Source organism: Oryctolagus cuniculus, chromosome 1 (assembly GCF_051225735.1).
Source record: "Oryctolagus cuniculus isolate XC-2025 breed Fujian yellow rabbit chromosome 1, ASM5122573v1, whole genome shotgun sequence".
NCBI classification, from domain to species: domain Eukaryota; kingdom Metazoa; phylum Chordata; class Mammalia; order Lagomorpha; family Leporidae; genus Oryctolagus; species Oryctolagus cuniculus.
Genome location: NC_142867.1, coordinates 133,065,248 through 133,080,935, shown reverse-complemented (window position 1 = coordinate 133,080,935; position 15,688 = coordinate 133,065,248). Strand labels below are relative to the sequence as shown.

The window sequence follows — 15,688 nt, the reverse complement described above, 5'->3', positions numbered from 1 at the left end:
ACTGTCATGTCTAAAGACGCCCATCGCCGACTCACCTAGATAGCTGCTACTGGGCACTTTTCTCTCAAGCATCAATGGCTCTTTTCCATTCTCCAAATCGTAGCTCTCAGGTTTGGAAATGGGAAGCCCTATTCATAAAAAAAGAAAAGGAAAGGAAAGAAAGAAGAAATGGGTCTTAGATACTTGTGGTATGCATAAAGATCTACAGCATAGTTTCCACCCCCTTGATCTACAAAGAAGACAAGTTATTACAGAAAGATCTGGTAAGAAGTAGCTAAATGGATTTGTACAGATGAATTGTTCATCAGTCAAAAGATGAGAATGTCTTTTAATTGTGTCAGGAAATTCCAGAGAGATATTACATATTAGTGCTATCTTAGGAAAGAAAATGGAAAAAGTGGGACCTCATGGCAGCAGGACAAAATTATGACTGCAGTAATTAGAAGTTTTGTCTGGTTTTTACTTCCCTCCTTCTTCAGGTAGTAGTAGAAGTTTCTGATGGGATTTGCCATGTGAGGTTTGGGAGGGGCTTATCTGCATACAAACATATGCATACAGGTTTGCATACACACACACACACACACAGGCAAAGGATCCAGAAGAGGCCAGAGAGTCCTTGGCTTTTCCGGCTCCAGTGCTGGGCTTGTGACACTATTTGTAGGCATTTTTTTGTTTTTGCTGATCTCTCTAACAGGAAGAATACCATAGCACTGGGGCTGCCAATGGCCATCTCTGCCATGTGGGAGATGTAAGAATAAAGCTGAGTGAAGCCCAGCCAACTGACTGCAAATAAACAAAAGAAATCCTAATGATACATTCGATTCCTTGAACCAAGATGTGGATTTTGTTTCTGTCACTTGAATCCGGACTCAGAGCAAGCACACACATTTTACCAAGAACATAAAGCAGAAACAGATTTTTCTCAATGTTCCAAAGAATGGACACTTTGTTAAGCTGTTTTTACTTTTATAAAGTGACGACATCTCCCTGAGTAGGTTTCAAGTCAGAGAGTGAGTCTGTTCTTACACAGTGAGACCAGGTTCCTGTAGTTCTCCAGCAGCACTGCCCTTTGTGTAGGGCCCAGCTTCTCCCACTCTTCCAGTGTGAAGTCCATGGCCACATCCTTGAATGTCACTGTTGTCTGGGACACAAAATACACTTTTGGTCAGTTACATGCGACAGCCTCTTTGTCATCCCTCACTTTCTGCATAAACCACTGCTTAAAAGGAGGGAAAATACCAAAGGAGAAACAAAGAAAGCATAGGAAACAGAAACATAAAAGTCACTTGGTGCGGCAGTGCTGTGGCATAGCGGGTAAAGTGCTGGCATCTCATATGGGCGCTGGTTCAAGTCCCAGCCACTCCACTCCCAATCCTGTTCTCTGCTATGGCCTGGGAAAGCAGTATAAGATGGCCCAAGTCCTTGGGCCCATGCACCCATGTGGGAGATCCAGAAGAAGCTCCTGGCTCCTGGCTTCAGATTGGCTCAGTTTTGGCCATTGGGGCTATCTGGGGAGTGACCAGCAGATGGGAGATTGATCTCTCTCTCTTTCTGCCTCTCTGTAACTTCCTTTCAAATAAACAAATCTTAAAAGTCACTTGGCAAGTGACTTTAAATGTGAATGAGTAAATTTCCTTATTAAAAGGTTTTTTGTTTGTTTTCTAAAAAGCTATATCCTGTTTACATAATAGGCCACCCAAACAAAATATTATTGCCAAGGCTGGAGACTAGAAAGGAAATGGAAGGAAATACAATACAATAGATGCCTACAGTAGTGCAAGCTCAAACAAAAGTATGGGAAAATATACATCAGTAGGGAGAGGTGAGAAAGTAATATTACCTTTACATTTCTAGTCTGTGCTGTTCTTTCTTGTTAAATAGGCTAGAAAATTTTGTAAGTAAAAGATAAAAAATAGCCAAGTCAAATTCTAACAAGAAAAGACCTGCAAAACCAGAGGTGTTTTTAATTTCTCTAACAGTTTCCAACCATCCTGCTGCTACAACAATCTTGAATCCAGTATCACAGGGTTGGAATGGATGAAGTAATCACCCTCCCTCTACTACATGAACCCTGACGTTCCCTCTAGCCCTGATCCCTGGGCACTTTCATTGAGTCGGTATAGTCTGGGTAGCACTGACTCTTGGGTGAGATATGTTTGTAGCGTATGTGTAAGTCTATTCCACACAGAGTTCCACATAGAGTTGACCAGTAACTGGTTCAGATACGGGCAAATTAACTTGATAGAATTAATCTCAGCACTTCTGCCAGAATTTCTAGGAAAGAAGCTGCCTCTTTTCTCTGGCCCTCAACATGAGAAGATGTAAGTAAGCCTAAACCTGTTTGTAGCCAATGCTGGAGGAAAATTGTGCTTGAGAGCAAAACCCATGGAGAAAAAGAAAGCTTTGTGAAATGAAGACAATAGGTTTTAACATTATTTCCTGGGCCTCACATCTGGCCAGACCTCAATTTTTCAATAACATTTCAGTCAATAAATACCTCTCTTTGCTTAAGCCAGTTTTTTTCATCAGCTCCAACTGACTAATAAAGTCTTCAAGAGTAATGTAAGGTGGCTGAGAAGCCAATGGAAGACAGCAAGTATATAAAGGACCTGCAAAGTCACTTGTATACACACTGCCAGTGTCTAGTAATTACTGTGTATGCCCTGGATCACAGTGGCCAAGAGAAAGGCAGAGGAATCTTTGGGTTGTGGCACTCCACACACAACATGGACAGCTCCCTTTCTCCTCAGCTCCTTCAAATAAAACTTTTCAAAATGTATAAACTTGAAAGACAAACACAATGATCACCCATATAGTATGACTACCACCTAAATTCAGCAATTTAAATATATATATTTTATATATATATATATATATATTTGAAAGGCAGAGCAACAGGGAGAATGAGAGAGAGGACGAGGGAGTGGAGGGGAGAGAGAGTGAGAGCTAGAGAGATCGATCCTCCATTCACTGGTTAACTCCTGAAATGTCCACAACAGTCAATGCTGAGCCAGAAATTCTATCCAGGTCTCCCATGCAGATGGCAGCAGCCCAAGCACCATCAGCAGGAAGCTGGGCTGGAAGTGGAGCAGCTGGGACTCAAGCTAGCACTCCGATACATGATGCTCACGTCAGAAGCAAAAGCTTAACCCACTGTGTCATAATGTTAGCCCCAACAATTCTTATTATTAGCTATTCTGGCCCTGTGGGGGGAAGGGCAACAACTTACAATTGCAGACACACTACCTCAGCATACTTCATCTTGGAGGGCTGAATTCTAATTGTGACCACTGGATTCTCATAGGTCTTCCTTTTAACTATCCAGACACTTGTTTTTAGAATCACATCAGCATTTAAGGTGCTTTCCTAAATTCCTTCAAAGGCATATGTGTGTTGTTTCCCCATAGAAAAACAAGTTTTAAGTGACATGTACCACATTATCTGCAAAATAGTTTCCCATATGACCAAACAGAAATTAGCACAGCAGGTAGAAAGAGGAAAATACTGCTTATTTGTCTGCCAAACAATAAATATGGATGGAGAAGAAAGGAACCATGGGTAAGTAGGAGACATTTTCTACTGAGCCCTTTGTAATTGCCTAGAACTCAGCTCTCTATAGAGTGGATCTAGTGGACAAAGAAACTCCGTATCACAAAGGAATGCACCTGTACTTTGAGAAGTAAGGTGGGATTTCCACAATCATTAGCACTCACACTCACCTGGGATCTGGCTGTGAGGTGCAGAGCTGCCACTTCACCTTCTTCTGCACTCTTTTCTTGGGAAAGAGGAGACTCCTGGAACAACAGAGCCAAGGGCAAGGAAGCAGTAATGTCCTCAGAACTGCAAGTCTAAAAATCCTGCTCCCACACAAAATGTGCTCCCTACAAACACTGAGACTGAAGGGAGCCCAAGTCAACCCACTGCCTCGCAAGACCATGGAAAGTGTTCATGAATATTGCTACTTGGGTTTATATCTGAACACATTCTAGAAGGTGGCACTCTCTGATCCAGAAATTAAAACAGATCAGTTCCTTTTGTTGGAGAAGTAGGCTCCATGGCCCTCAAAACTTATTCCATATGCTTATTTAAAATGTAGACTGCTGGAGCTGATGCTGTGGCATAGCTGGTAAAGCTGCCACCTGCAGTGCTGGCATCCCAGTTGGACACCAGTTTGAGTCCCAGCTGCTCCACTTCCAATCCAGCTCTCTGCTATGGCCAGGGAAAGCAGTGGAGGATGGCCTAAGTCCTTGGGCCCCTGCACCCACACGGGGCACCTGGAGGAAGCTCCTGACTCCTGGATTCTGATCGGTGAAGCTCCAGCCATTGCAGCCACTTGGGGGGTGAACCAGTGGATGGAAGATCTCTCTCTCTCTGCCTTTGCCTCTCTGTAACTCTGCCTTTCAAAGAAATAAATCTTGAAAAAATAAATAAAATGTAGGATGCCAAACCCCACCTCAAATTAACTTTCACTGGTTGAGCCCGGGGTGCAATCTAGAAGTTTTTTAAGTATGAGAGAAGGAAGAGAAATCTCATGTAGAGATCACAAACCAAACTTCAAGTGACCATTGGTCTAGCAGAATTGGAAGTCGCTGACCAACTTCCACATCTGTTTTCTTGTATGTTCAATGACAAAATTCGCTGTACTGAAATCACAGGGTAATTGTACAGATAAGTGGGTAGCAGGTTTGGGGCCCTGTTTTTTGCCAAGAGCAAACCTTAATTCTCAGACCACCGGATGGAGACCGCTGGGACAATAACTTGGGAGGAAAAACGTGAGAAAAAGTAATTGAGGACACTATGCTCATGCCTCTAGAGCTTAGCATTTTGCTGTTTTTGGTGGTTCTGAAGGGTCTACCAGCACCCTGCAGGGCTGTAGCTCCACCCCAAGCCCTGCATACTCCAAAGAGCCCATGCATCCCCAAGATGATCGCGACAGCCAGCAAGCAGGGATCTCCCCCGAAGCAACCGTTTTCCCTTCCAGAGTAGAATCCCGCCCTTCCACAGGTTCAATCCTACCTCTTCCTCGGCATTTCGCCAAATCTGTCTCCATGCTCCCAGCCTCCTCCATGCCCCAAAGATGCTGTGCTTCTCCCCAGCTCAGGACTCTGCGGGCAGAACAGCCAGAAGCCCTCAAGGGTCTCGCAGTCCTCCTTGCTGCCTTCCCGTGGGGGAATCTGCAGAAAGGCCATGGTCAGGTCTGGATGGTGTCTGGCTCACGGTGGAGCTTGCCTCGGTCCCACCAAGCAGGAGCCTGGAAAGCCTGGGACAGCACCCTGAGGCTGGGTCCTTACTCGTCCCTCCCCTCGGCAGCAGTCCTTGGGGTGGGGGTGGGGGCCCAAGATGATGCGGGGGTCATCCCTGGAGCACAAGGAGCGTGGACAAGTCCCACTCCGCTCCAGGCGCTGGCCCCAGACCAGCGCCTGCCCCGCGTCCGCGGCTCTGCCCGCCCCGCCCGTCGCGCACCGGTGTCCCAGAGGGAGGGCTTCCAGCTTGTGGTCAGTCCCTCCAGCCCCCTTTATCAAACACAGACTCCTCACGGAACAATCCCCAGGCCCAACACCTAGCCCACACACCCAACTCACCTCCCATCCCAGGCTGGACAAAGGCTACAAACTTCTTGGGCCAGCTCAGAGTCACGCATGCCTAAGAAACAGCGGAGCGAGGCTGTCGGGCCTTTTCCCACTCAGAACTACAGTTCCCAGCAATGCCTGCGCCCCGCCAGCCTGTTTCACAGGTGGGAGTGCGCATGAGGCTCCGAGGTTCCAGCAGGATCCTTCCCTCTCGCAAGAGTTTTTGGCGGCGTGTCTAGCATGTGATAACTGAGTTGGGGAGGCAGCGAACGCCTGAGACGTGGGTTCCTCCTTGGGCTTTGTCTACCCCTGTGCTCATAGTGCGGCACTTAGGACTGCTGAGTTTAAACCAGGTTAATGTGTTGTTAGGCATGTTGGAGTATTTGGCTTTTATCCATGCCTTTGCCCTCCTCAAACTCATCCTTTGTCTTCAAACAACGTGAACGGTTTTAGGTTCTTAGGAACAGGGCTTGGATGCAGACTCCGTCCGATGTTCTTGCATCTGTAGGCTACCTGTAATACTTAAAATTCACCTGTGTGAGATGAGCTGGAAAAATTGAACCATTAAAAAAATGTTCAAGCAATAGCCTCTTTGGAGGCATAACAATTAGTTTCAATCTATCAGAAACGTTTGTTCTTGCTAGGGAGTGTACACTGATTCAACCCCCTCAAACTCAGCATGTCTAAACTGTCGTCCCTTCTCGGTGAATGATACTGCTTCCCACACCAGTTGCACAACCCAGAACCGGAATATTCTCGTCTTCTCCCTCACTGGCTATTTTTTTTAACACTGAGTCCTATTTATTATATGACTTAAATAACCCTCCAATTTGTCCACTTCTGTTTTCACTAGTGTTCCCTTGATTGGGGGCCCCATCATTTCTTTAGGAATACAAACATAATCATCCTAAATGAATTCCTTAAGTCAAGTTTTCTCTCCCACCAATCTGTTCTCCATTCCTTTTGGGTAGTGACCATTGTAATGCCAGAATGTGATGGTGCTTTACTGCTTAAAACCCTTCAATGACTTTCAAAAATTTCGAGGAAAGGTGGTTTCCAGATCCCACAGAAGGGACTGTGACTTGCATTTCACAAGTCTCCTGGAAAGTCATGTCCTTGCATGATCCCTTCCCCTTCAGTGTGGTTGGGATGCGATGCGCTTCCAACCAGTATATTACAACAAAAGCTGACACAGAGTCTAATGCTTGTCTTGCTAGGAGACTCTTCTCTTCCTGGCTTTGATGAAGTTGTGTGGCGATGTTGTAGAGGTCCACATGACAAGGAACTGGGCATGGCCTCCAGCTTAGGTGAGCAAGAACACAGAACCCACAGTTCCAGAGACTGCAAGGACCTGAACCCTTTCTCCAGCCCACATGGTTGAGGTAGAGCATTCTTTTTCTCTTCACATGAGAACCCAGTCCTGCCTGACACCTTGATACAGCAGGCTGCAGAGGACCCAGGTGGGCCATGCCCAGACCCTCACCCACAGAAACTCTGAGATAATAAGTGTGTGCTCTTATTGTTATGTGTGGTATTATTATGCAGGAAAACAGAAATAACACAGCATTCTAACATAAACAGCTGTTTTCTTTCCCAAAATGGTGGCTATAATGGAAGATTCCTAGATGCCACAGGGGTTTTGTGTGGAGTTGCTACAGGCAGTGGGGATGCATTTTAGGGTTTTATTGTGCTGCTTCCTGTCTACTTCCCACATTACTTTGGGTAAATCTTTGCCCACTTTTCGCTATTGCAAGGGATAGCTTAGTGCTGGGCTGGGAGAGGGGTGGATATCAACAGATATAAGCAGACTCACCTCAAAGGGTTTTATTTACATTCCTCTGACCACATACACACAAATACACTGTGAGACAGATGATTACTGTACAAAGAGATGGAAATAGAGAGGTTTTCTGAGGGATAGGGTCCCCTGGTTGAAAGAAAATGGTAGACAGAGCTTGGTCTCACCCAATTGGAAAACCACAGACTCTCTGCTTTAGGATACACATAACACAGCTTCCTGGCAATACTGGCCCTCAGAAGCAGCAGGGAGATGGCTCAAGTAATTGGGTTCCTACTGGGTCATTCAAGAAATCAAAAGAGAAATCAAAAACTTTCTGGAAGTAAATGAGGATAACAGCACAACATACCAAAACTTATGGGATGCAGCAAAAGCAGGGTTAAGAGGAAAGTTTATATCAATAGGTGCCTACATCAAGAAATTGGAAAGGTACCAAATAAATGAGCTTTCAGCACATCTCAAGGACCTAGAAAAACTGCAGCAAACCATACCCAAATCTAGTAGGAGAAGAGAAATAATTAAAATCAGAGAAGAAATTAGCAGGATTGAATCCAAAAAAAGTTACAAAAAATAAGCCAAACGAGAAGCTGGTTTTTTGAAAAAATAAACAAAATTGACACCCCATTGGCCCAACTAACTAAAAAAAGAAGAGAAAAGACCCAAATCAATAAAATCAGAGGTGAAAAAGGAAACATAACAACAGACACCACATAAATAAAAAGAATCATCAGAAATTACTACAAGGACTTGTATGCCAGCAAACAGGAATATCTATTAGAAATGGATAGATTCCTGGACACATGCAACCTACCTAAGTTGAACCATGAAGACATAGAAAACCTAAATAGACCCATAACTGAAACAGAAATTGAAACAGTAATAAAGGCCCTCCCAACAAAGAAAAGCCCAGGACCAGATGGATTCACTGCTGAATTCTACCAGACATTTAAAGAAGAACTGGCTCTAATTCTTCTCAAACTATTCAGAACAAATGAAAAAGAGGGAATCCTCCCAAATTCTTTCTATGAAGCCAGCATCACCTTAATCCCTAAGCCAGAGAAAGATGCAGCACTGAAAGAAAATTATATACCAATATCCCTGATGAACATAGACGCAAAAATCCTCAATAAAATTCTGGTCAATAGAATACAACAACACATCAGAAAAATCACCCACCCAGACCAAGTGGGATTCATCCCTGGTATGCAGGGATGGTTCAACATTCACAAATAAATCAATGTGATTCACCACATTAACAGACTGCAGAAGAAAAACCATATAATTATCTCAATTGATGCAAAGAAAGCATTTGATAAAATTCAACACCATTTCATGATGAAAACTCTAAGAAAATTGGGTATAGAGGGAACATTCCTCAATATTATCAAAGCAATTTATGAAAAACCTATGGCCAGCATCCTATTGAATGTGGAAAAGTTGGAAGCATTTCCAGTGAGATCTGGTACCGGACAGGGATGCCCACTCTCACCACTGCTATTTAACATAGTTCTGGAGGTTTTAGCCAGAGCCATCAGACAAGAAAAAGAAATTAAAGGAATACAAATTGAGAAGGAAGAAGTCAAACTATCCCTCTTTGCAGATGATATGAATCTTTACTTAGGGGACCCAAAGAACTCTACTAAGAGACTATTGGAACTCATAGAAGAGTTTGGCAAAGTGGCAGGATATAAAATCAATGCATAAAAATCAACAGCCTTTGTATACACAAGCAATGCCACGGCTAAGAAAGAACTGATAAGATCTATCCCATTCACAATAGCTACAAAAACAATCAAATACCTTGGAATAAACTTAACCAAGGACGTTAAAGATCTCTACAATGAAAATTACAAAACCTTAAAGAAAGAAATAGAAGAGGATACCAAAAAATGGAAAAATGTTCCATGCTCATGGATTAGAAGAATCAACATCATCAAAATGTCCATTCTCCCAAAAGCAATTTATAGATTCAATGCAATTCCAATCAGGATACCAAAGACATTCTTCTCAGATCTGGAAAAAATGATGCTGAAATGCATATGGAGACACAGGAGACCTTGAATAGGTAAAGCAATCTTGTACAACAGAAACAAAGCCGGAGGCATCTCAATACCAATTTTCAGGACATACAACAGAGCAGTTGTAATCAAAAGAGCATGGTACTGGTACAGAAACAGATGGATAGACCAATAGGACATAATTGAAACACCAGAAATCAACCCAAACATCTACAGCCAACTCATATTTGATCAAGGATCCAAAACCAGTCCCTGGAGTAAGGACAGTCTATTCAATAAATGGTGCTGGGAAAACTGGATTTCCACGTGCAGAAGCATGAAGCAAGACCCCTACCTTTCACCTTACACAAAAATCCACTCAACATGGATTAAAGACCTAAATCTATCACCTGACACCATCAAGTTATTAGAGAACATTGGAGAAACCCTTCAAGATATTGGCACAGGCAAAGAGTTTCTGGAAAAGACCTGGGAGGCAGAGGCAGTCAAAGCCAAAATCAACTATTGGGATTGCATCAAATTGAGAAGTTTCTGAACTGCAAAAGAAACAGTCAGCAGAGTGAAGAGACAACCGACAGAATGGGAAAAAATATTTGCAAACTATGCAACAGATAAAGGGTTAATAACCAGAATCTACAAAGAGATCAAGAAACTCCACAACATCAAAACAAACAACCCATTTAAGAGATGGGCCAAGGACCTCAATAGACATTTTTCAAAAGAGGATATCCAAATGGCAACAGGCACATGAAAAAATGTTCAAGATCACTAGCAATCAGGGAAATGCAAATCAAAACCACAATGAGGTTTCACTTTACCCTGGTTAGAATGGCTCACATACAGAAATCTACCAACAACAGATGCTGGCGAGGATGTGGGGAAAAAGGGACACTAACCCATTGTTGGTGGGAATGCAAACTGGTCAGGCCACTATGGAAGTCAGTCTGGAGATTCCTCAGAAACCTGAATATAACCCTGCCATTTGACCCAGCCATCCCACTCCTTGGAATTTACCCAAAGGAATTTAAATTGGCAAACAAAAAAGTGGTCTGCACCCTAATGTTTATTGCAGCACAATTCACAATAGCCAAGACCTGGAACCAACCTAAATGCCCATCAACAGTAGACTGGATAAAGAAATTATGAGATATGTACCCTTTAGAATACTGTACCACAGTAAGAAACAACGAAATCCAGTCATTTGCAACAAAATGGAGGAATCTGGAACACATCATGCTGAGTGAAATAAGCCAATCCCAAAGGGACAAATACCATATGTTCTCCCTGATAGGTGACAACTGACTGAACACCAAAAAGGAAACCTGTTGAAGTGAAATGGACACTATGTGAAATGGTGACTTGATCAGCATAGCCCTGACTGTTAATGAACAACTTAATACATTATCCCTCTTAGTAGTTTTTTTTTTTTGTCTGTTCTACTTAATATGACTGGTTTAATTCTGTAATTAATACACAGTTATTCTTACGTGTTAAAATTTAACTGAAATGTGATCCCTGTTAAACATAAGAGTGGGAATAAGAGAGGGAAGAGATGTACAATTTGGGACATGCTCAAGCTGACTTGCCCCAAATGGTAGAGGTAGAAACATACCAGGGAACTCCAATTCAATCCCATCAAGGTGGCATGTACCAATGCCATCTCACTGGTCCAAGTGATCAATTTCAGTTCACAATTGATCATAATGAAAGGACTAAGAGTCAAAGGGAGCACATAAACAAGTCTAGTACCTGCTAATACTAACCGATAGAATAAATAAAGGGGAGAGTGATCCAACATGGGAAGCGAGATACTCAGCAGACTCATAGAATGGCAGATGTCCTAAACAGCACTCTGGCCTCACAATCAGCCCTAAAGGCATTCGGATCTGGCTGAAAAGCCCATGAGAGTATTTCAGGCATGGAATGCCAAGACACTCTGGCAAAAAAAGACCTAAATGAAAGATCTCTGCGAGTGAGATCCCAGTGGAAATAACAGGTCTTCAAAGAAGGAGGTACCTTTCTCTGAAGTGAGGAGAGAACCTCCACTTTGACTATGACCTTGTCTAAACAAGATAAGAGTCAGAGAACTCAAAAGGCTTCCATAGCCTTGGAATCTCATGACTGGAGCATAGGGTGATTACTGATGCACAATTCAGGAGTGTCAATTGGTAAAGTCAACAACAGGAGTCACTGTGCACTTACTCCTCATGTAGAATCTCTGTCCTTAATGTGCTGTACATTGAGATTTAATGCTATAATGAGTATTCAAACAGTATATTTCACTTTGTGTTTCTATGGGGGTGCAAACTCTTGAAGTCTTTACTTCATATATACTAAACTGATCTTCTGTAAAAAAAAAAAGAAGAAATTATCAATTCCCAACTTGACTCTCACTGGGATTAAACATGACAATAGGTCTGATCTGATTTCATCATCATTTTAAAAATCACCTATTATTTTTCACTTTATGTTTCTGTGTGGGAGCAAACTGTTGAAATCTTTACTTAATGTATACTGAACTGATCTTCTGTATATTAAGAGAATCAAAAATGAATCTTGATGTGAATGGAAGGGGAGAGGGAGTGGGAAAAGGGAGGGTTGTGGGTGGGAGGGACGTTATGGGGGGAAGCCATTGTAATCCATAATTCGTACTTTGGAAATTTATATTCATTAAATAGAAGTTAAAAAAAAAAGTAATTGGGTTGCTGCCTCCCACATGGGAGACCTGGATTGTGTTCCCTGCTGCTGGCTTCCCTCCCACCCCCTTCACTTGGGTGTTGCAAGCATTTGAGGAGTGAGCCAGCAGTTAAAATCTCTCTCTTAAATCAATAAATGAGTCTTTCTAAAAAAATAAAGAAAAGTTATGGGGCCGGTACTGTGGTGTAGAGGGTAAAGCACTGCCTGCAGTGCCGACATCCCATATGGGTGTTGGTTCAAGTCCCAGCTGCTCCAATTTTGATCCAGCTTTCTGCGATGGCCTGGGAAAGCAGTAGAAGATGGCCCAAGTCTTTGGGCTCCTGCACCCATGTGGGAGACCCAGAAGAATCTCCTCGCTCCTGACTTAGGATCGGCACAGCTTCGGCCATTGCAGCCAATTGGGGAGTGAACCAGTGGATGGAAGACTCTCTCTCTCTCTCTCTCTCTCTCTCTCTCTCTCTCTCTCTCCCTCTCCTTCTCTCTGTGTGTAACTGACTTTCAAATAAATAAATAAATATTTTTAAAAAATAAGAAAAGTTAAGGACCTTATATTGATAATTTGCATAAAGCCAAATAAGAAAAGTATGAAAAGATACCACACATGATAGTGAAATCTACCTATAAAAAAAGAGAAAAATTCAGAGACAGAACACAGATCATAGGATCTCTGTCCTTAATGTGCTGTACAGTGTGATTTAATGCTATAACTAGTACTCAAACATTATTTTTCACTTTGTGTTTCTATTTGGGTGCAAACTGTTGAAATCTTTACTTAATATATGCTAAACTGATCTTCTGTATATAAACAGAATTGAAAATGAATCTTGATGTGAATGGAAGGGGGGTGGGAGAGGGAAAGGGGAGGGTTGCAGGTGGGAGGGAAGTTATGGGGGGAAGCCATTGTAATCCATAAGCTGTACTTTGGAAATTTATATTCATTAAATAAAAGTTAAAAAATAAATAAAAAAGAACACAGATCATGTACAAAACAGAAACTTGCAATTCTTTGAAAAAACTTATTGTATCTCCAGTGTCAAAAATGGTGCTTGACACTTTGTGGGCCTTCTACAAGGAATAATTGGAAAACATATCTGATTTGTCAATCTAAACTGACAAGTAATCAAGACAGAAATTAAATCAATAATAAAGACCCTCACAGCAAAGAAAAGCACAGTACTGGGTGGCTTCACTGCTGAATTCTACCAGACATTTAAAGAACTAACTCAAATACTTCTCAACCTATTCAAAACAATTGAAAGAGAGGGAATCCTTCTAAACTCCTTCTATGAAGCCAGCATTACCTTAATTACTAATCCTGAAAAAAAAAAGAGAAGAAAAGCTACAGAACAGTTTTTCTGATGAACATAAACATAAAAATTCCCAACAATATAAGTCAATTGAATCCAACAACACATCAGAAAATCAATCACCCAGAATAAGTGGGGTTTATCACAGGTATGTAGAGATGATTCAACATTTGCAAATCAATGTGATACATCACATTCACAAAATGAAGAACAAAAACCATATGATTATCACAATAGGTGATTTCAAAGAGAGATTTTAAAATTCTCTATGATGAGAATTACAACTCATTAAAGAAACAATAGAAGACACAAAAAATGCAAAAAATTGTTCCTGTTCATGGATTAGAAGAATCAATATCATCAAAATGTCAATACATCTGGTGCCACAGCTCACTTGGCTAATCCCCCGCCTGCAGCACTGGCACCCTGGGTTCTAGTCCTGGTTGGGGTGCTGGATTCTGTCCCAGTTGCTCCTTTTCCAGTCCAGCTCTCTGCTGTGGCCCAGGAAGGCAGTGGAGGATGGCCCAAGTCCTTGGGCTCTGCACCCACATGGGAGACCTGGAGGAAGCACCTGGCGCCTGGCTTCGGATCAGCACAGTGTGCCAGACATAGCGGCTATTTGGGGGTGAACCAATGGAAGGAAGACCTTTCTCTGTCTGTCTCTCTCACTGTCTAACACTTCCTGTAAAAAAAAAAAAACACCAAAATGTCCATACTATCAAAAGCAATTTACAAAATCAATGTGATGCCAATCAAAATACCAAGGACATTCCTCTCAGACATAGAGAAAATGATACTGAAATTCATATGGAAACACAAGAGACCCTGAATAGCTGAAGCAATCTTATAGGACAAAAACAAAGTTCGAAGCACCACAATACCGGATTTCAAGATATACTGCAAGAGATCTATAATGAAAAAACCCAGGTACTGGCAGGAAAAAAGACAGACAGACCAATGAAACAGAATAGAAACTCCAGAAATCAACCCATGCTTCTACTACCACCTTATCTTTGACAAAGGAGCCAAAATCAATCCCTGGAGCAAGGATAGTCTCTTCAACAAATGGTGCTGGAAAACTGGATCTCCACATGCAGAAGCATGAAGCAAGACTACTACCTTATTCCCTATACAAAAACTACTCAAAATGGAAAAAGACATAAATCTGTGACTCAATACCATCAAATTACTAAATAAAACATTGGTGAAACCCTCCGAGATACTGGCATAGACAAAGAGTTCTTGGAAAAGAGCCCAGAGGCACAGCCAATCAAAGCCAAAATTGGCAACTGGGATTATATCAATTTGAGAAGCTTCTGCACTGCAAAACAAACACTCAGCAAAGTGAAAAGGCCACCAACAGAATGAGAGAAATTATTTGCAACCCATGCGACTAATAAAGGATTAATAACCAGATTATGTAAAGAGCTCAAGAAACTAAGCAACAATAAAACAAACAATCCAATTAAGAGATGGGCAAAGGTCTTAAATGGTTATTTTTCAAAAGAAGAAATCCAAATAGACACATGAAAAAATGCCTGGTATCACTAGCTATCAGGGAAATACAAATAAAAACCACAATGAAGTTTCACTTCATCTCCATTTGAATGGCTTTCAACAACAAATGGTGGTGAGAATGGAGGAAAAGGTAATCTGATCCACGGTTTGTGGGAATGTAAACTGGTACAGCCACTATGAAAGACAGTATGGAGATACCTCAGAAATCTGACTATAGAACTACCATATGACCCAGCCATCCCACTCTTGGAATTTTACCCAATGGAAATGGAATTTGCATATGCAAGAGTTATCTGTACAGCCATGTTTATCGTAGCTCAATTCACAACAGCTAAGACATGGAATAAATCCAAATGCCCATCAGCTGAAGACCTGATAAAGAAATTATGGGGTATATACACCATGGAATACTACAGAGCAATAAAAAAATGAAATCCTGTCAGTTGGGATACAATACATGTAACTGCACAACATCATACTTAGTGAAATAAGTCAGTCCCAAAAGGACAAACACACTCTCTATAATCTGTGATACCTAATACAGCACCTAAATGATAATCTATAGAAGTGGAATTAACATTTTGAGATTTCATGACTTTGAACAGCACTTGTCTTGACTGTTGAGAAAAACAATTTTTTTTTTCACACAACTTGTGGAACTCAGTATAGTTAATTGAATGCTTATGAAATTATTTGAAAATAGATCTTAGTAAAAATAAGACTGGGAATAGGAGAGGGTGGAGGAAGAGGAGTGAGAGTGTGGGAAAAATCACTATATTC

General features: G+C 41.8%; 1 long non-coding RNA gene across 2 annotated transcripts; it reads right to left on the bottom strand.

Moving 5' to 3' along the window:
- On the bottom strand, positions 1-5,666 carry LOC127485281 (uncharacterized). Of its 2 annotated transcripts, none has more exons than XR_016213463.1 (5): positions 5,583-5,666; positions 5,017-5,174; positions 3,720-3,794; positions 1,027-1,141; positions 1-128 (listed from the first exon to the last, which is right to left on the bottom strand). It is a non-coding gene; the product is annotated as an uncharacterized LOC127485281 (long non-coding RNA). The 2 variants fall into 2 exon arrangements; XR_016213465.1 differs by having other exon boundaries at positions 5,017-5,105.
- Between the last annotated feature and the right edge of the window lie 10,022 nt (positions 5,667-15,688).